This window comes from Sinocyclocheilus anshuiensis, unplaced genomic scaffold, assembly GCF_001515605.1.
Source record: "Sinocyclocheilus anshuiensis isolate Anshui unplaced genomic scaffold, SAMN03320099.WGS_v1.1 scaffold1881, whole genome shotgun sequence".
Classification (NCBI taxonomy): domain Eukaryota; kingdom Metazoa; phylum Chordata; class Actinopteri; order Cypriniformes; family Cyprinidae; genus Sinocyclocheilus; species Sinocyclocheilus anshuiensis.
The window spans coordinates 17,553-28,615 of NW_015539947.1; positions in this window are offsets into that span (position 1 = coordinate 17,553).

Sequence of the window (11,063 nt, forward strand, 5' to 3'; positions counted from 1 at the left end):
GCCGCTGCCACCGATCTGGACGAGCTCACAGAGACTGTAACATCTTATATCAGTTTCTGTGAAGACATGTGCATTCCAACCAAGACTCATTTAACCTACAATAATGACAAACCATGGTTCACTGCAAAACTCAGGCAGCTCCGTCAGGCTAAAGAAGATGCTCGCAGGAATGGGGAGAGAGTATTGTATAAACAGGCCAAATACACACTGGAAAAGGAGATCGGAGTGGCAAAGAGGAATTATTCTGGAAAGCTAAAGAACCACAGCATTCACACCTCCTGCAACCTCCCTCTCCCCCCACTCCAGCACTCAAGATCTGTGAAGATGATGTGCGTCAGGTCTTCAGAAAGAACAAGAGAAGAAAGGCACCAGGCCCAGACATCAATCTCAGAGCCGTCCAATGAGAGAATTTTAGGCAAATATTCAACATGTGATAGATTTCTGTTAAAAACCATACATTTTGTTTTATTTGTATTTAAAACTAATTGTAGACTAGAGAACGCACATTGGATGCGAGTAAAACTGGCCTGCAATAAAGATAATGCAATAGTCAAGGAAGAGCTAAATGTATAAATGATAGTGTCATCAGTGTATAAATGTACATGAGAATCACCTACAGCAAGAGCGATATCATTAACATAAATATTAAAAAGTATAGGCCCCAATATGCTTCCTTGTGGGACCCCTTTAAATAGGGGCAGGGGATCTGACCGAAACCCCTCCACCCTTACTGATTGTGAACGACCAGAACAGTAACTCTTGAACCAATCCAGACAGCTCTCAGATAGTCCTATACCTCTTAGCCTATCTAGCAATATTTCATGGTCCACAGAGTCAAAAGCCTTTGCCAGATCAACGAATGCAGCTACACAATATTGCTTGTTGACAATGGCACATATGATGTCATTGAGAACCTTAAGTGTAGCAGTGATACAACTATGGCCGGATCTGAAGCCAGACTGAACCTGATTAAGAACATTATAAGTCTCCAGATTGTGCGTAAGCTGCTTGTTGACCAACTTCTCTAATATTTTAGAGAGACAGAGCAAAATGGAAATGGGTCTGTAGCAATTTAGATCTGAGTCATCACCCCCTTTAAAAAGTGGGATTACAGCTGCAGATTTCCAGTCCCTCGGGAAAACACCAATTTGGAGAGAAAGATTAAAAATGGAAGAGATAGGCGCTGCAATAATATAAGCTGATTTCTTTAAAAATAATGGATCCAATTCATCCAATCCGGCAGATTTATGAATTTCCAAGCTAAGGAATTCCCCAAGTACCTCGGTCTCTTGTATCGACTGAAAGGAGAAGGAGGGGGGACCCAAGACAGGTGAATGCATAACAGATGCCAAGTTGGCAGGGGAACAATTAGAAGTATCGGAACTATTCTCGAAGGCACAGCCAGCATTAACAAAATATTTGTTAAAATGATCAACCATTTTTGATTTGTCTGTTATAACAACACCATCATATTTAATTACAGTAGGCAAACAGGAGGAGATGTTTTCATTTTCCATTGATTTGATGATATTCCAGAACTTTCGGGAATCAGTATTATTAACAGTCAATTGATGATTAAAATAACTTGATTTTGCCTGTCTAATAGACTGAGTGCATTTATTTCGTATAGCCCTATATGACTGCCAGTCAGAGATATTATTAGAAATCTTTGCTCTACGCCATAGAGTGTGTTTTTGGTGAATAAGCTCTGACAAATCTGGACTAAACCAAGGGCTAAGACGATTTTTTACTCTAATCTTTTTAAGAGGAGCATGTTTGTTCAAAACAGTTCTGAACAAGAATTTAAAATATGCCCATGCCTCTTCAACTTCAGGAATAAGCCCAATTATGTACAAGAAAGCCTGAACATTAAATAAAAAAAAAAAACGTTTGAAAACGAGCACCGGAGGATTTCTTAAGGTGGTGCCCTTGCGAACACAGACTATATTACAGTGATCACTAAGGCTTTGACAGAACACTCCAGATGTATACCTCTCTGGCCTATTAGTAAGAATAATATCAATTAATGAACCAGATTCCATAGTCTTAGTATTATAGCTTGTAGGGGCCTGCACAATCTGGGACAAGTTAAGTGCATCCAGTTGTAACTGTAAGGATGATGGAGGGTCAAACATATCCCAATTCAAGTCCCCTAACAAAATAAATTCAGAAGAGATGTAAGGAGCAATTATTTCACTTAAAGCAGTTAAAGCACATGCAGGAGCAGAGGGCGGTCTATAACAACCAGCTACAGTGATAAAAATGTTTGTAGATAAAATAATTTTTAAAAGTATTAACTCAAACTGTTTAGCAACAGATTTTGAGGTAATTACTGAGCACTGTAAATTATCCCTACAATAGACAACAACCCCCCCACCTTTAGAAATTCTATCTTGACGAAAAGTGTTGTAACCAGGAATTGAGACAGCAAAATTAGAAATAGATTTCTTAAGCCATGATTCAGAGATGACAAGAATATCAGGATTTCCAGTGTGAACATATGCAGTAAGCTCAGCAACTTTAGGGAGAAGACTACGTATGTTGAAATGCATTAGTCCAAGACCTTTACGATTACAAAAACAGTCAAAAGTTAATGAATGTATAGATTTGTTTGCCAAAATATCTGAAAATGAACAATCAAATGGCCCAGGATTCGGTTGAATATTCCCTGACATCAACAACAAAAGAATGATAAGACATCTCTGTCTGAACAATTTGATGGTCAAGTCCTTATTAACAGTCTTACTAGGTTGAGGGGGCACAGAAAACTTGTCCTGTAAGGCCATAATGCTGATTATACGAACCAAAAAAACTGAACTGATGATGACTGGAGATGATAAAGGCAATGGCTTGCCCCATGGTAGGCAGCTGGTTGAACATGTACTTCTGCCTGATATAAATGGAGTAGACAGAACTGCAACTGGGGCTGGACAGTTATTGAAAACATCAACAGAACTGCACAAATAAAACAAACATAGTGCAGCAAAAATCAAAAATAATCTCCCTTTGAAAGTCAATAAACAGTCTGATAAGAAATAGCTCTGAAACCGTGACATATTGGAATCCAATCCGTGTTTACAAACCACAGATTTAAAAGACAGTGAGTAGCCTAATCCATCAAAAACAGCTCCGGATCCGTAGCATGTGAAGTCCAGTCCAAGTTTGCAATCCACCGAGTCAGCTGAGAGATGACGTAGAATTTCGCGTGTAACAAAGAGCCAATACTACCAGCCAGCGCTTTATCGTATCTTTAACCAGACAGTACTCTAGCAGAAGCTGGAAAACCGGAGATCCGGTAAACATCAAAACAGTCAACGGACAACACAGGAGCAGTAGTTCACATGCAGCTCGTGCGCCACACAAAAACGACGTCCACCCAGACACCGGATCAGCAGAAGCGCAACAGGCCCCACAACTCACCGTCAAAAGCACTCAGCCAGCACCCACAATCCAAAAATGATCGCAGACACACAGAGGCAGGCGACAAAAATGTTCCAAAGACTGGTAAAAATAATGAAGTGCGCCAGGCATTACAGAAAAATTAACACAACACAGAAACAAAGAGGAGACATGTAACGCACAACCTCCTTGCTGCCATCTTTGGATCAAGATCAAAATTTTGGCTCACATTTAACAAAAACCCACCAATTCACTATCTCAACAAATTAGAATACTTCATAAGACCAATAAAACACAAAATAATGATCTTTAATAAAGCATCATATGACCCCTTTAAGTCCGTTTTAAAGATGTCCATAAGTTCCTCTGAATACGATCCAGAAACCAGATGCAGCTCAACCTCAGTCGCGGGAGTGTGGGCGGGGCTTCCCTCCAAGCCCTCGATCTCCACCAAAACTCCCTCGGGAACGGACAATGTTGCCGGCTCACGCACTTGGTCAGAGCGGTCCTGAGGCCCAGGCTCCGGGGTGACGATAGGCTCAGTGGCGGGTATGCTCGCTGGCTCACGTGTCGCGGCAGGCTCAGGCCCTCCATCTGGGATGGGAACTGGCACTAGCTCCGTGCAGCAGGATGATGGCTGGCTGGCTGGCTGGTCTCTGGTTCGTGAGTGGGGCTGGAGATGTCTTCCTTGGCGGGGCAGATGGAGAAATACAGTCCATTTCTCTCCAGCACCCACTCCACGAAAGCGGCGAAATCCTCCTTGGGACCGTTCGCTGGCAGGCGTGCCTTACACCTCGCTAAGGCTGGTGTGATAGAATACACTGTGCGAGCGGTCAGGGAAGTGTGTAAGGCACGCCAGATCTACAAAGTCCCTGGTATGGTCCTCCAGCGAACGGTCCTGTTGTTCCAGGCACAAGAGTTGGATGGCTGGGATATCCATTCCGGGAGAGGGGAGAACCAAAACAAAAAAGAAAGAAAAACACAGCTAGAATTACTCACTTTGAGGGTCTGCTATTCTGTCACGGTTGGGTGCTATAAAAGCGCACAATGTGGGAGAAATCCAAATAAAGTCTTTAATAAGAAATCCACAGAAATAATCCAAGAGTAAGGGCAGCACACATCGACATAGCAACAACAAATAACAGACAAAGAAAACGGGGACAACACAGGACTTAAGTACTAAATGACAAATGAGATAATTAATAAACACAGGTGGAACCAAATTAAATAATTATTGCAACTCAGGAAAACTAGGTCAAAGGAAGACTAAGGCAGGAGAACAGAAACACAACAAAAGTCCATAACCATGACACTAATGAAGCAGAGCGGGATTTACAAGCCTTTTTTCGACCTCACTGATTGGAGTGTTTTTGAGGCTGCTGCAAACGATCTGAATGAGCTCACAGAGACTGTAACTTCATATATCAGTTACTATGAAGACATGTGCATTCATGAATATGAAGAAACACATGAATTGAAAAATAAAACATGAAAGAGTGGAATAGAGGTTAAATGTGTTCCTTGATTTACTATAATTTTGGATTGTAGATGAAATTCATTTTATTTGGCATTGTTAAGTGTGACCGTTTTGTTCACTAAAATACTCCTGTTCTCTATTATAATAGACATTTTGTAAAAAAAACTAAACATTGTAAGTGTGAGACTCTGTCCCGTGTTTTGTGTGTGTTTAAACTCTGTGACCCAGTTTCTGTCTCCCGTGCATTCAGTTCCATCCCAGGTGTTCCCCGTGTAATTTCCATTGATCCCAGGTGTGTCTCCTTAGTCCTTTGTTATCCTGTGCTTAAAAGTCTCAGTCCTTTCAGTTAGTGTTTGTCCGGTATTGTTGATGTCTACTTCCTTGTGCTACGTGTGATTCCCTGCGATAAATAAATTCCTTGGTTTTGTACTCCTGGTCTCCTCGTTCCTAGCTCCGTGTTCCCGCACCGTAGCAACCCGTGACCATAAGATGTTTTTTTTTTTCTCTAAAAAAATTAATCTATGTGCATACCTCTTCTCACTTCCACTTCCTTAAGACCCAAAGTATAAAATAGCTTTACGTGTTCTTATCAGATATTTTCTGTCAGTTGTGTGTCTGCATATGTGCAACAGTTATTTGTTTTAGCCTAAAATTTTGACAGTCTGATTCAGCTGCGGCAAACTAAATATTGTGGTCCCCACCAAAACATTACCATCACTGCCGAAACATGGGATGTTTTGTCAAAAATAAAGTATACTGAATTATCAACTAACATAAGATGTTATGATGGTGTTTGGTTCGATGTATATTCAAACTAATAAATCCTTAACTTTGAAATCAGTATGATTAACTTTGTGCCTTTTACAAAGAAAGTTTGGATTGAAAATATAACAAATCTCATAAATTACACTTGAAATATTGTTAAAATTGTAATTGTTATTGATATACCTGTGAAATGAAAATAAAAAATAGCAAAAAATATATTTACACGGTAGATGTAAACAAAATCTTAATAGGTCAATATATAACCCTTCTTATTAAGTTGTTATTCTGTTTCGGTAGTGATATATTTGGGGAGAGGGAAAATTATTTTCCCTTCTTTAAAACTTTCTGAAAATACAATATGAGAATTTACTGCACAATTACTAGAAATGTGTACAGTGGTTATTAAACAATTTGCATACATACAACATATCTGGGAAAAAAAACAAAAAAAATTCACGATATTTCCGACCCTGACTTTGAACCAATTCTGTAGAATAGCCCATATATATGGGGTGGTGTGAGGTCCAGAAAGGTAGTTTGTTGCCTGAGCATAACCCCATGCCATAGAGGGATATGCTGAATTATGTTTAAAAATAAATAAATAAAGACATTTATATTACAACCGTTGCTGTGTCTGTACATAATTCACATGTTAGTCTAGTGCGACCATCTGTGGTCGTGGCTTTACACTCAGGAACAGACACTAAATGAATGAGTCTCCTAATCAAGGCTGAACAAGACAAGATGCACAATAAACCACACAATTAAGAAACACATGGAGCTTTGAGCTGAATACTAATCATTCACTGATATGATAATGCTCAAGGAAATCTTGGGAGGAAAAAAAGTCTAAATTATAACATCTTTGATTTCTTTTTCTTTTTTTCTGGTAAATAACTATTTTTAATCCCAGTTCAGAAATATAATGAATACCAATAACTTACGACTTTCAAAACTAAACAAATGACTGGCCATGAATAATGGCATTTGTAGATGTTTTTTGTTTCTCTGAACTGGTGTTTTGTTGAACTGTGAAACTCGTCTGGGGTTGTGGGAGTGTTTTTCTTCAGAAATAGTTCAACAAGCACCAACTCGGCGAGACAAATGAAACCAGTCTTTCTTCATTCTCCAAGCAGGTTTCTATCTCTGGAGTAGGTTATATTTCTGGCTTTACTGCAGGTCAGTGTCTCCCAGCTTCATACATGCTGTTTTCATGAGGATCCAGTGAACATGACAGCCCAGATATCAGCATTATAATCACAGGAGGACTGAGTTAGTTCAAAATGCTTTCATTCATTAGAGAAGTGAAAATGATTTCTATCTTTTATCCACCCAATGAAAGCTTTGTGAGTTCTGCATACGGATATCAAATCCACACACTCAATTCACAAATGCACTTCAAAAGAAATACGCTTTCAGACGGTTTGATGCCAGGGATGATGTTATATATGACGATCCCCCTTCAAAGGACTCGCTTCTTAATAAATCCCCTTAAGCTCTTGGGCGTTTTTGTGTATTTTCGCCTAAATTTGACATACCCAAATTCAAATGTTTACCCTACATGCATACATGGAGGAAATGGGGAAAAATGGTGTTATTGTATAGAAAACCCTTTGAACCAGTGGCGTAACTTAGTAATGACGGGCCCCAGTGCAGGCTATTACGACGGGCCCCCTGGGGTGCATGGTTATGAAGCACATACCCGAACCCATATATGCAAATTTGTGCATAACCTACTTAATTTAGACCAACTAAAATCAGTATCTTATCAGTTTCTTATATTAAATTGAACATCGAAACTCAAATTGAAACTCTTTGCATGTGTCTCTCTCTAACACACACGGCTGTGCGGCTGTGCGTGCGCCTGGCCGCAGCAGCCAGAAGTACCAAATTAATCGTGTTGAATTTTACAGTCATCAGCATGTGTTATCTATTGTATTTGCAAAGCACAGAAGGCAAGGTTATCAGAAGCATTAAGTGTTTCAGCGCTGTGGTGCTGAAATTACCACAAACATTTTTTTGTTGTTGTTGTATTTTTAGCACAGTAACCCAGTAATCGCGGCAAACGCATTCCTCTCCGAAAAGCAAGAGACTAGATAAGAAAGAGGTCTAAAAATGATCAACACCATGCCCCGAATCATGGCCAACTTTAGCGGCAACAACCACACACAAATGTAATACCCACAAGCACATACACACAGTGGCGCCTGCAGGTGTACGGCTGTACGCACTGTGCGTATGAGCGCTCAGACTGACCTGAGATTTAGACACAATGTTGTCTGATTTCGCTAAATTGTGTACATGAAAATATTACCTATAAAGTCACAGAAGAACTGTTGAGCGTCTCCTAATAAAACACAAAAGGTGTTGGACTTGAAGCAGCACTCCACAGACCGTTCTGTGTGTGACATCAAAGTACAGCGAGAGCGATTAGACAGCATTTTTAAAATGTTTGTTTTGATGTCAAATAAGTCTTGAAAGTTTTTCCCCCTGCTGTACCGAAATCATACCGAACCGTGACGTTAAAACCGAGGTACGTACCGAACCGTCATATTTGTGTACGGTTACACCCCTAATAAACACTAAAAAAAAACATAGGCGCTTTTTGATTTTTTTTCAGAATTTTTTTTTGAAAGTCTGTTTTTCAGGTTCTATTTGCTCCAGCTGCCTGCAACTTATATTGTTTGATTCCAATAGGTGCCAAGGTGTGTCAGAAAAAAATAATGGTAACACTTTACTTGAAGGGGTGTGCATAAGACTGACATGACACCTTCATAATCCTGACATGACACATGTCATGAATATGAAGGAGGTTTTATGCATGTTTATGATAACTGTCATTAAGTGTCATTCGCTCAGTTATGTCATTTTTAATGCAAATATGACATTATTTGACCTAACCCTACCCCTACCCTTACCCCTAACCATAGCCCATAACAAAGACATTTCAAACAATGTCATCTTTGCATTAAAAATGACATAACTGAGCGAATGACACTTAATGACAGTTGTCATAAACATGCATAAAAAACCTTCATATTCATGACGTGTCATGTCATGATTATGTAGGTGTCATGTCATGATTATGAAGATGTCATGTCAGTCTTATGCACACCCCTTCAAGTAAAGTGTAACCAAAATAATCTTTCAAATAACAGCTTCTAAACAGGAGTTATTGAATTATAACCGAAGGGAGTAAAATTGTCCCTTTTTTGCTTCTAAAAGTGTCTTTGTGAGTTTCCTTTGCAAAAACAGGTTTATAAAGCATACTGCCCCCAGAATCCTATTTTCTTGATTATTGACTGAATTATGTTTCATGTTTATGTTTGTCTAAGTAGTAATATGCAAAATGGCATAAGCGAATTATACCAAATATCAAATTTTGTGTTTTATAAAATCAGTTTTTTTCTTTCAGGAGACAAAAGACTCTATAAATTGTAAAATCCATGTGGATTATTACAATCTAAAACAGAATCCACATCCTCTAGCTTTATATCATTCCATTTATGTGCATAATTTTAGTCCCCTGCATCCCCTCTGCCTCAGCATCCTGCTGCCTCCTGAAGATCAGACGCGAGCTGCGCCGCTAGCTCCACGCTAACTGCTTCTGCCACAGGCTCACGGCTGCTATCTGGTCTTCAGAATGTGAAACAAAGAAATAGCTGTTGGTTTACTGTCAAATATAAGTTTTATCCGTGCCGCCAATGTGTTTGCCTTCCAGCGTGCATTATCGCCTTCAAAATAGTCAAAAAAACTACAAGACCCACGCTCAAAACAGCTCCAGCGCTGACCCGGATCCTCTCTCTCCCCCTCCTGTCTACTGACCCAGAGGTGTCAAATTTCATGGCTCTGAGTGGCCGGCGCGCTTGAGTGGCGTGTAATCTGACCTATTGCTGCCCACTGAGCAGCCCAGAGTTGTAGAACATAAGAGCCGCTGGCTGGAGCTGCTGTGATTCGGAGAGCGTGTGTTTGCCAAAAGAGCGTCTTTTTTCCTCTGGAAATGTCCACTGTTTTGTCTTCTGCGACAAAACAGTGGATTTCTCACCAATGCGAGCACACAAAAATGTGAAAATGGTCTTGTTTGAAAGAAGAGATCCTAATCTAAAAGATAATATAGAGTTTTGGGCTGTTTGCGGTTGACTGAAGCAATCGTGCAAGTAGGAATGTGACGCATCTGAATGTTTCCTCAGAGGTATCAAATTTCACATCGCTATTCTATTGAAGGTCATTTGATCTGTGATTGTCACACAATCTAATAAACTACATAGTCAAATTCCTGAGAATAAGAGCTTTCTTGTGATATATGACTTGACTGTTTTGTGAAAAATATAAAAAATACACATTCTTCGGAAAAATTATTCGCGACAATGTAAAGAAGACACTCCAATCTTTCAAATGATACCATATATAGGCTGATACCATATAAGGAAGGCTTTGCAAATGAAGCATAAACATTTTTTACTTGATTTTGGACCCGTGTCCAGGTCCGCAGAGTTTAAGTGCACAAATTAAATTAACACCATTTGTTATTAATACCATATTAATACCATATACTGTAAAAATGAAACTTTAGAGTTCAAATAATGCAGAATTTGACAAAAACTAAGAGTTTAGAAATTATAAACCTCATTTCAGCATTTAAACATTTTAAAGAAAAGGTACGAGTCAAAATGATACCTTAGTATATTTATATTTATTTAAAATGTATGATTGAAAATTCAAATTCCCTCTCTGACAGTAGGTGGTGATTATGGAATAGCAGAAATACAGTATATACAAAGCAGCTGTGTGTTATTAGAACAGTGAAAATATCCAAAAGGCGAGAATTTTGCGGGTATGATATGAACATAGTTGATCATAAGCAATGGCTTGGCATAAATGTAGGCTGTTCATTGTTTGCAAACTGTTCTGAAACCACAAGCCTGTAGGATGTGCAACAGTGCAGTGTTTTTACTTTGAAATGTGCAGTGCTCACATTTAAGCTTTTTGAAGTTTAATAATCACATTAGGCCATATCACTATTCCAATTTTTCTATCCACAAATTTAAGACCTCTTGAAATCAATAAAACTTTTCTTATGCCATTTAAAACTTTATATGGGCTTAAATATAGTAAAATAAAATCTAAAGGTTCTCAAGCAATTATTGACAATAAGTTAAACAGTCAGCTTTGGAAAAAAATAACAAAGAAACTAATCAACAAGACCAATGAGGTCTTTAAAACCGACAAAGCTTAAAGGGGTCATATGATGTTGCTAAAAAGAACATTATTTTGTGTATTTGGTGTAATGAAATGTGTTTATGCGGTTTAAGGTTAAAACAAGGGCTTGCGGCAAACACACGTGGAGACTCCGGGCTGGACTCTGCTTCGTCCACGGTGAAAGCCGATCCGGCGATCCACAGCGCAAAGTTGATGTATTTCC